The sequence below is a fragment of the Pipistrellus hanaki genome (assembly GCF_964339955.1).
Source record: "Pipistrellus hanaki genome assembly, chromosome: 2".
In the NCBI taxonomy this organism is placed as follows: domain Eukaryota; kingdom Metazoa; phylum Chordata; class Mammalia; order Chiroptera; family Vespertilionidae; genus Pipistrellus; species Pipistrellus hanaki.
In genome coordinates, this window is record NC_140504.1 from 74,450,914 (window position 1) to 74,462,090 (window position 11,177).

Here is an 11,177-nt window from a genome sequence, read left to right on the forward strand (position 1 = left end):
GGGTCCTCCTTGCCTTTCCTAGCTCCCATTGCTTTGCTGGCAATCTTTGGTTTTCATTGGCTCATAGATGCCGCACTCCAATTCTGTACCTTCACATAGTGTCTTCTTTGTGTCTGTCTTCATGCAGCTGTATTCTTATAAGGAATAAGAATTAGGGCTCATATTGAATTAGGGGTCCACTCTATTCCCCTAAGACCACGTCTTAACTAATCACATCTGCAATGGCCCTATTTTCAAATGAGGTCACATTCTGAGGTACTAGGGATTAGGACCTCAACATATACTTTGGAGGGACACAATTCATAAGACATTTTAAATATATAAATGCATATATACTGCATATACTGAGTGGCCAGATTATTATGATCTCTGAATATAATATATATTAGAAGTCCGGTGAATGAATTTGTGCATGGGTGGGGTCTGGCTAGCCTGGCCAGTGGGAGGGGCCATGGGCAGTTGGCCGGCCTTCCTGCTGGTCAAACTCTTGGTCAAGGAGACAATTTGCATATTAGCCTTTTATTATAGAGGATATACACTGAGTGGCCAGTAGGCCAGTTTCCGTAGTGTAGTGGTTATCACGTTCTCCTAACACTGAGTGGCCAGATTATTATGTGTTTAGAGATCATATGTATATCCCCTTGTCAGATTACACATTTCAATATTTTGGTTCAGACATTATGGTTACCTAAAAAATCCAGCAAAAGGCACAAATATTCAATGGTTCTAAGAGCACTAAAAGGGACTGTAACAAAATTGGACTGAAGCTGAAACCTATATACTTTTAATAACCAATGTCACCCCAATAAATTCAATAGAGAAAAAAGAAGATTGTGAGGCATAAATAGGATGAGTAAGTGGGAGAACTGGGAGTATAAACACAACAGTCTAGCTTCGGAGCCTGCACTCTTTGTCTATGTACTGTGGTGGTTTTTATTAAAGTCATTGTGTGAAATCAACAAATCCAGAAAGTTTCCCTACCTTTAGACTTCATATTATATGAAACAATACGTTTCTCTATTGTGTGTGTGTGTGTGTGTGTGTGTGTTGTTGTTGTTGTTGTTGTTGTTGTTGTTTTAATGAGAGCCTGGCAGGGTAGCTCAATTGATGAGAGCATCATCCCAATATATCATGGTTGTAGGTTTGGTCCCCAGGAAGGGCACATATAAGAATCAACTAAAGAATGCATAAATAAGAAGAAAAATCTCTCTCTCTCTCTCTCTCTCTCTCTCTCTCTCTCTCTCTCTCTCTCTCTTTCTCTCAAATCAGTAAATTTCAAAAATAAATTAAATAAATGAAAAATAAATTGGTCTCAAGCTAGAACCTGGAACCAATGATTTCACTTTTACCAACTGCTCAGTTCAGGAAAGCAACAGATGAGAAGCAGAGATCTCTGAGAAAGGATCCCAATGGGAAGTAGGACCTGTCTTGTGCTTCTCACAAATTCATCTGCCAACATTACCTTAACTGTGAGTGACTCTCTAGCTGTAAGAAAAAGAAAATAAAAAGTACTCTGCTAACAAAACCACATTTAGAAGAATACCCATTAAAAGGAGATGTATTTATACATACTTGTACAAATTTAAGCTGTTTTTTCAGACAAGACTGGCCTGTATATATTTGATATGTTCATTTGTTTTTTAGTTCTATCTACCCACTTTAGTACTATTGAGTACTTCTGCCTTTTGTCTGACCTTTAAATGACCATGATTTCTGACCCAAAATTTGTCAAGTCTGATCTGACAAAGGAGTCTTTTTTTCCTCATTTGTAAATTTATTTATGTAATATTCAATGGTATATACATGTAATATATGTGTATGTGTGTGTACATGTATGTATTTATACTAATAAAAGGCTAATATGCTAATTAGACAGGGTCTACCAGCCATCTCCCGGACATCCAACTTCCTTTCAGACAAAGCCATGGTGGTGGGGGCTGAGGTAGAGAGGGCCCTTGGGGGCGAAATCAGGCCAGCAGGGGAGGGCAGTTGGGGGCAACCAGGGGAGAAGAGTTGGGGGTGATCAGACAGGCAGAGGCAGTTGGGGGGTGAGATCAGGCTGGCAGGAGAGGGCATTAGGGATGGTCAGGTAGGCAGGCAAAGGCAGTTAGGAACAGTCAGGCAGGCAGGCAGAGAGGTTAGAGGTGATCAGGCAGGCAGGCAGAGGGGTTAGGGGCAATCAGGCAGGCAGGCAGATGAGAAGTTAGGAGCCAGCAGTCCCAGATTGTGAGAGGGATGTCCCCAATTGGAGAGGGTGCAGGCTGGGCTGAGGGAACCCCCCACCCATGCACCAATTTTATGCACCAGGCCACTAGTATTCTTATAAATGAGGATCAATTGTGGGCGAATTGTTTAATCATTTTATTGAAAAGCATAAAATTACACAAAACTTAAGTCTCAGCTAGAAGATCCAGAACCTGTGGTCATTGTACGAAGAGAACTGAGCTTTTGAGAGGAGGGCCTAACCGTCATCTGGAAGTTGTCTCTTGCTTCTGGCAACACAGGAATTTCCCTCAGGAAAATAGATTGCCATGGGTCTAGCTCGGCACCAGGTGCCAAGGAAGGCATAACTGTCATCTGGAGATGATAATGAGGAAGAATGATTCCACAGAATGAAGCAAGGCATTTACTGGGATCCAGTTTCCTTCAACTCTATTTGCACAGCCACTGTCAGCAGTTCCCTGCATGCTCCTTCCCAGCCCTTTGCTGTTCCGCGAATGTCTGAGGCTTCTTGCCAACAGACCTAACCACGAGACAGCCTTTTTCGGCATGTTCGCCAGCTCTGTTAGCTACATCTTGTGCCTTGCATCTCACATTAATTTATCAGCAGATGAACATTTTGGCCGGAGCAAGATAGTGAATGTTTCCACTTCTAAAATAACAGAAATTAGCATAGAAAATAAATGTCATTTCCATTTATTGATTATTCCCTATCGTGTACCTGCACACTTCATTTTTAAATAAAAATAAATACGTAAGCTGACGCCTGGCCAAGCATGGCTCAGTGGTTGGTTTAGCATTGACCTATGAGCCAGGAAGTCACAATTGGATTCCCATTCAGGGCACATGCCTGGGTTGCGGGCTCGATCCCCATGTGGGGGGTCTGCTGGAGGCAGCCGATCCATGATTCTCTCTCATCATCGATGTTTCTCTCCCCCCTGTCCTGCTCCTCACTGTTATGCTGCCCTCACACTAGCCCTGAAAGCCATCTAAGTTAATGATTACACCGGATTTAAAATTTGAATGGCATGTCATAAGCTATACCTCAACAGGCACTGCTAGATCATTAGATCCCCGGGTTAAACCTTAGGTACCTCTATTATCTTCATTTCACAAGAGTTTGCAATAAGACTCAAAAGAGTTAACCTGACTGAAATCACACTGTGAGAAAGTACGAGAGACATGCGGGCATACTTTGGGCATATAACCCTTCAGCTTCCCCGAAGGATCCACGTTCAATGAAGCAGCCTTTTCTACGTGAAACTTTGCCACCATCAAGCACATTTAGCTTTTCTCCCAGTCCTTCTGTCCGTCGGTGACATTTACGTGGCCCCCACTGTGTGCAGAAGGCCAAGTACAGGACCTACAACCAAGGCCACAATTACTCTCACAGGCGCTCAGGGTGCCCGCAGGCCCTGGAGTGCTTTTGTTTGGACCACTTTTGCCTTTTCAGTTTCCCGGGAGCACATCTGGCCTCCGAATAGAGTTAACAGAGGGTTATAATAAAATGTTTTCCAAATGGCTTCCTGATTGTTATTCTGGTTTTTAAAGCACATCATGATTTGAGATGGCATTTAACTCACCTTAAAAGCAGGACCAGAAGTTTTCTTTAAAAATAGAACTGTCCCTGTAACATAAAACTCAGCTCACTGTGAAACTCAGAGCTTTTTGAACTGGATATTGAGTGACCTCAAACTTGAGAAAAGGTATTCAGTAACCCTCTCCAGGGCCAATGCTGCTACCATCAGCCATCATCCCAGCCACCTCTTTCCAGTTGGTATTTAAAGATTTCCCAGAAGTCTGTTTTGAGCATTTTGTCTTTTCCCACCCCTCCATGAGAGAGAAGAGTGGTACTGCTTCAAGAGACTCTCTTGTAATATGGGAGTTTACCCAGCAGTCTTCACACGGAGGACCCCTGGCTGTCTCCCAAACACTTCCAGGGGGTTCACAGGGTCAAAACTCATTGCATAAGGAAACTAAAACATCGTTTGCCTTCTGGCTGTGTTGCTATTTGCACGGAGGGTGAAAAGCAATGGAGAGTAAACCAGTGGTACCTGAGCACAGATCAAAGCACCAAACTAAGCAGCAGTCATTGTATTCTTTCCCACCACACAGTCACCGAGAGAAAGGACACAAAGGTTCACATTAGCATATCCTTGATCAGGAAGTCATAAAAATGATTAATTCCCTTCCATGATCTATGAGAAAGAGATGGGAGAACATGCATGGCGCCTCACCTGCACACAGAAGGACCGTGCTGTCTTCAGAAAAACTTTTGTGTGATTTTTTTCTGCTACTTTTTTTCATGGAACACTGTACTGGTTTCCTATTGCTGTTTTAACAAAATGCCACAAGCTTAGTGTCTTAAAACAGCACAAATTGAATATCTTGCATTTCTGGAGGTAACTAGTCTGACACAAATCTCACTGAGGTCAGCAATAAATTCCTTCTAGAAGCTCTAAAAACAAAATCCATGTTTTTGTGTTTCCCACCTTCTAGAATCCACCTGCAACTTTTGGTTTTGGCTTCTTCCTCTAGATTCAAAGCCAGCAGAATAGCATCTTCAAACCTCCTGCCTCCCTCTCTCACTCCTAAGGACCCTTGTGATTGCACGGGCCCACCCTGGTAACATAGGACAGTCTCCCCATCTTAAAATGCTTAACTGAGTCACATATCTGATGTTTCTTTTGCCATGTAAAGTTTAGGTTCCAAAGATTAGGACATGGACATCTGGGGGTAGGGGGCAGGGTATTATTCTGCTTCCCGAAAACATTTTTTTTACTTGAAATAATGAATAATAGACAAAACATGATTATTCAGAATTGGGTATTTGGCAGACATTTTATCAAAATCAACAAAGTAAGCCTGTAACTTCTTGGAAGACAGCTCATAGTATTTGTTACCAAAGATAAAATTCAAGTTCTCAAATGAAATTGAATGTTTTGAGAAACTTGCACACATCACAATAAACTTTATAGCTCCCCAATTTGTAAGGACTTTTCTCACCAGATTAATAGTGTAGATTTCTTTACATTGAGTCATAAACATGTTCACATTTAAAGACCCATTCAGCTAAGTGAACCAACATTTTTCAAATGATAACTGCATGCTAATATAAAATCATGCATGGTTAAATGATTATTGCACATTATTTGATATGCAAAAGAATCAATAGATTTTAATGCAATAGAATGTTAAAAGTTGTTCATATGGTTTTAACTTCCACCTTTAAGAAATTACCACTTTCAAATTTTGGTATAGTATTAAAGAAGACTACTCACAAATTGCCTGAAGAAGCCATCAAAAAACACCTCTCTTTCCAACTATGTCTCTGTGTCATGCCAGGTTTTCTTTGTATATCTCAATTTTTTAAAAAGAGATTATAACAGATTAAATGCAGAATAAAATCTTAGAATCTAGTTATCATCTCTTAGGCCAGGCAACAAAGTTATTTGCAAAAATGAAAAACAATGACACTCTTCTCATTGATGTTTGTTTGGGAAATGTAATTTTCATTTAAAATAATTAAGTTAAAATGTAATGGGTTTGTTATTAAGTGAATTAATAAATATTTTAACTACTAAGTTTTAATTTCCTGTAAGTATTAATAGCTATCATTAATAGGCCATATAATTCAAATAGTCATTAGAGCCCTCAATAATTTTAAGAGTAAAAAGAGGTCCTGCCCTAGCTGGGTTTGCTCAGTGGTTAGAGAGTCGACCCAGGAACTGAAGGGTCCCGGGTTTGATTCCAGTCAAGGGCCTGTACCTTAGTTGCAGGCTCTATCCCTGGCCCTGGTTGGAGCAATTGCCAGAAGCAACCAATTGATATGTCTCTCTCACATCGATGTTTCTCTTTGTCTCTTCCCCTTCCTTTCACTCTCTCTGAATATTAATGGAAAAAATATCCTCAGGTGAGGAATAACAAAAAAAAAAAAAAAAAAATTAGAAAAGTAATCCTGGCATCAAGAACCATTAATCTACCTTATACCTACCAGTTTTCTCTACTTTTATATAGAAAACAGAAGAAATTGTCATAAAGTAAATAGGGTGTTGTTGTTTTTTTTCTATTAAGCTCTAGGCTTTGCTTCTTGTTCCTTAGTCCAAGACCCCAGAGCCTTTGTTCTGTCACCTTCTCTAATATCAGTGAGACATGTTTCACATCTAAGTACTTAGAGGTAGAAGTTCTACCTCATTTCAAGTTCCCATAGGCCAGGATTTGTAGGGTTAATGGCAATGAAGCATTGTGCTGTGAGTTGCATATAATTATAAGTATGAAATAAAAACATAGCATATGTCAGCAATATGTTCCCTACGGAGGCCAAATTCCATGAAGTCAATTCTCTGGATGAGACTGCAGCGTGTGTGCCACATGACTCACATTGCACACTTCCAGTCTGTGTCATCTCCTGAGGTATGCAATGTTAATCCTCCGTGTTTGACGACAAGCTTCTGAAACGCATGTAATCCTCAACCTATTATGTGTGAGGAACTTGGCCAATGTAAACCTAACACCTAAAAGCTGATCTTGCCTTGGCTTTAGCAGGTGACATTCCATAGACAAAGCAACCAAATAAACCAACTCACAAACCAGAATAGCAATTCTTTTCTTTCTTTTTTTTTATTATTATTATTTTATATTTTGTAATCAAGAGTGCAGAAACATTGTCCCATGAACAGAGGGTGGCATTTTGACCGAAACCAGGGGCATACTGATTTACATACTCTGCTCCTCTATCCCAGTGGAGAGCCCATGTCAGGCTTACTTAAACCTGAGGCTCCAAGTAGGAGCCAAGCGTGCTCAGGTAAGAGGGACAGAAAATGACACGTGGAATCCTGGCTCCCATCCTTTGACCAGCTGCAGAGGCCAGGCCTGGACGCCATCACAAAAAGAGCTGGCTGCCGGCTTTGCCAACCACGGCTGCCATTACCTGCCATGGCCAAGGCGGGCCTCCCACCGGGGGAGGCAGAGGAGGAACTGGTAGCAACCAACTCAATACTGAGCAAGTGGTTCCTACACCGACGTGTGAAGAAGAAAGAGCAGGTCTTCCAGCCCCTTTCTTAGGCCATTTCCCACTCTGGGAGGCCATGTATCACTTTACCATTAGATGACTGAGTACTGACATCCACCTCTACTCCAGTGTATTAACTAGCGAGGGCTGTCACAACAAAGGATTACAAACTGAGTGACTTAACAGAAAGTTATTCTCTCCTAGTTCTGGAGGCTGGAAGTCCAAGACCTAAGTGCTGGCAGGGCTGATTCCTTCTGAGGACGGCAAGGGAGGCTGTTGCATGCCTCTCCGCTCGCCGCTGCTGGTTTACCGGCAGTCTTTGGCCTTTGCTGACTTACAGATACATCAGCCCAATCTCTGTGTGGATGTGGATATGGTCTCTTCCGCGTGCGTGTGTGTGTGTGTGTGTGTGTGTGTGTCCAACTTTCCTTTTTATAAGGACACCAGTTGTATTAGATTGAGGTTCTCAATTTGATCACTTACAAAGACCCTATTTTAAAAAACAAAAAAAGAAAAGAAAGAAAGAAAAGAAAAAGTTGCTCTCGTGGTTCCAGTGGAGAGAGAGGAGGAAGCAGGGAGCAGGGTGGTTGGGGGGGACCGGCCTCTGTGCTCGTGGCCGGGGAAGGAGGCCTGAGTCCCCGGCGCGAGCTGCGGAAGGGCCGGCGGTGGGAAGGCGATGGCGGAGATGGACAAACTCAACGTGGACAGCATCATCCCACAGCTGCTGGAAGTAAGAGGGTCCAGGCCTGGTAGGCATGCCCAGCTCCAAGAGAATGAAATCAGAGAACTGTGCTTAAAAATCGCGGGAGATCTTTCTCAGCCAGCCTATCCTGCTAGAACTTGATGCACTGCTCAAAGTCTGCGGCGATATCCATGGGCAATACTATGATTTGCTTCGGCTCTTTGAGCAGGGTGGTTTCCCGCCAGAAAGCAACTACCTGTTCCTCGGTGACTATGTGGACAGGGGGAGGCAGTCCTGGAGACCATCTTCCTCTTACTGGCATACAAAATCAGATACCCCGAGAATTTTTTTCTTCTCAGAGGAAACCATGAATGTGCCAGCATCAATACAATTTACGGATTTTATGATGAGTGTAAAAGAAGAAAATTTTCACAGACTGCATTAACTGTTTGCTGATAGCAGCCATCGTGGGTGAGAAAATATTTTGCTGTCATGGAGGTTTATCACCAGATCTTCACTCTATGGAGCAGATTCGGCGAATTACGCAACCAACTGATGTACCAGATCAAGTCTTCTTTGTGATCTTCTGTGGTCTGATCCCGATAAAGATGTCTTAGGCTGGGGTAGAAATGACAGAGGAGAGGCCTTCACCTTTGGTGCAGAAGTGGTTGCAAAATTTCTCAGTAAGCATGATTTGGATCTTATATGTAGGGCCCATCAGGAGGTTGAAGATGGATATGAATTTTTTGCTAAGAGGCAATTGGTCACTCTGTTTTCTGCACCCAATTACTGTGGAGAGTTTGACAATGCAGGTGTCCTGATGAGTGTGGACGGAACACTAATGTGCTCTTTTCCAATTTTTTAAAAATATATTTTATTGATATTTTACAGAGAGGAAGGGAGAGAGATAGAGAGCTAGAAACATCGATGAGAGAGAAACATCGATCAGCTGCCTCTTGCACACTCCCTATTGGGGATGTGCCTGCAACCAATGTACATGCCCTTGACCGGAATCGAACCCGGGACCTTTCAGTCCGCAGATCAATGCTCTACCACTGAGCCAAACTGGTTTCGGCGACTCTTTTCAAATTTTAAAGACTGCAGATAAAAAGAAGCCGAGTGCCATGAGACCCGTAACACTTCCAAGGGGTATGATCACAAAGAAAGCAGAAAAATAGATATCATTTTGACAATGCCTAGTTGGGACTTGTAGCATATAGTATATAACCTTCATTTTTAAAACTATAATGTGTATTGGTCAGCTTGCTCAAATAGTGTGTTCGTGGGGCCCTCCCTTCCATTTTTTCAGTTAATGAATGGCATTTGCTGGTTATAACAGCAAATGAAAGACTTCACTTCCAAGAAAAAAAATTTTTCAGTTCTCTCTTCCTTTTGCAAACAAATTTAATGATGGTGGTAAAGCTGTGCAGCCCCAGACAGTTTATCCTGTCTAAGGGATAAGTGTACAATTGAATTCCTTTTTTTAGTTCAGTAAAACCCATGGATAATGTAAATGCTTGTTTTCTTTAGGATATATAGAGAGCCTAGGGTGCTCAGTCTGTATATGTTATTGTCATAAAATGCATACTGTTGATACAAATCACTGTGAACATTTTTTTTTCGGAATTTGTTTCAAAGGAATTGCTTATTTCTTTCATTGTCTTGTTATGTACGAACTGGTTTTTATAGCTATCAACATTAGGAGTAACTTTCAACCTTGCCAGCATCACTGGTATAATGTATATTTAATTAAAGCACAGTTTCCTCTACCTTATACTTAAAATGACAAAGCCATTATTTTCAATGTTTGTGACTCTTTCCTAAAGCCAAAGCTTCTGTTGAAATATGTATTGACACCCCCCAAGTATAAGAAGGTGTGGTTTGTGTATCCATGCCACCTTCTTAAGGATTCAAAACCAGGTTTTTGAGTTTGAATAGCAATTAGTAGCATAGTGCTGTTTAAGCTATTAATGATTAAAGTTAATAACATTTTGTACAATTTTCATATAGTCTATTCATTAAGTAATCTTTTTACAGTTGCATCAGGCCTGAACCTGTCCATTCAGAAATTATAGAAACAATACTGTTCTATACGACTGAGCGATTATGCTTTTTTTGGCCTACAGTTTTTATTCTGGGGTGAAGTTGAGGCTTATAAGTCAAAACAAAAGAACTAACCTATCTATCCACCAGTTTATACAGAACTTACATTATCTATGACTTTTTTAAACCCAAGATCTGTTCAAAAGAAATCTGTTTCAACAGATGACCGTGTATAATACCATGTGATGAAAGTGACTTGTTAAATGACGAACTGGTTAAATCCTCTCAGTGTCAATTTATCAGCACAATTCACACAGGAGAACTATTGATAGCATATTGACTAGATGTTACTGAATAAATTGCTCTGGAAACCAAAAGAAAAGAAAGAAAGAAAGAAAGAAAGAAAGAAAGAAAGAAAGAAAGAAAGAAAGAAAGAAAGAAAGAAAGAAAGAAAGAAAGAAAGAAAGAAAGAAAGAAAGAGAAAGGAAGAAAGAAAGAGGAAGGAAGAAAGAAAGAGGAAGGAAGGAAGGAAGGAAGGAAGGAAGGAAGGAAGGAAGGAAGGAAGGAAGGAAGGAAGAAAGGAAGGAAGGAAGGAAGAAAGGAAGGAAGAAAGAAAAGAAGAAGTTCACATATTCAGGTCCTGGGAGTTAAAACTTCAACATTTTGGGGGGAGGACACAATTCAACCGAAAGTATGCGATGTAAAAATATATCTAGTAAAAGGCTGAATTTGATTCTGTGACTCAGCTTAGAGCCTAAGTGCTCACTCTCACACAATAGAGATTACCCGAGAAGAAAGAAAAGAGGAGGAAGGGCCATGGATTCTTCAAGGCATAGTTATCTGCTCTCTGGTATGTTGTGACCCAATCAATGCCTGGGTTCTAACAGGCTGTTAAGTTTCCTTGGAACATGTTCCATTTGAATGGCCACATTAGAGAAGAGGTTGCTCATTTCAAGTCACAAAACCACTTGTTTTCTGCTTTGTTCAAATGGCAATTACCGGGGAACCAGAATGTATGTGTGTGTGTGTGCAGTCCCAGCTTTTGCCCTCCCATTCCGTTCTTAACCCTCCCTTCCCTCTGCCTTCTACCTCAGGGGACTGACTCTGCAGACTTTGTTACCCAGGCCCCCAGGACAGCTGGATTCTGGCCAGGGCAGGCCACTGGGTGGTGCTGAGAGCCGCTAGGAGTGCAGGCCCAAGGGAGAAGCAGTGCTCTGCCCT

At 41.5% G+C, this 11,177-nt stretch overlaps 1 pseudogene across 1 annotated transcript; it reads left to right on the forward strand.

Annotated features, from left to right (window-relative positions):
• The first annotated feature begins 7,907 nt into the window (after positions 1–7,907).
• Positions 7,908–9,263, forward strand: LOC311618173 (serine/threonine-protein phosphatase PP1-gamma catalytic subunit-like; annotated as a pseudogene). The gene is made up of 2 exons: positions 7,908–8,769; positions 9,011–9,263. The product of its transcript is annotated as a serine/threonine-protein phosphatase PP1-gamma catalytic subunit-like (transcript).
• The last annotated feature ends 1,914 nt before the right edge of the window (positions 9,264–11,177 follow it).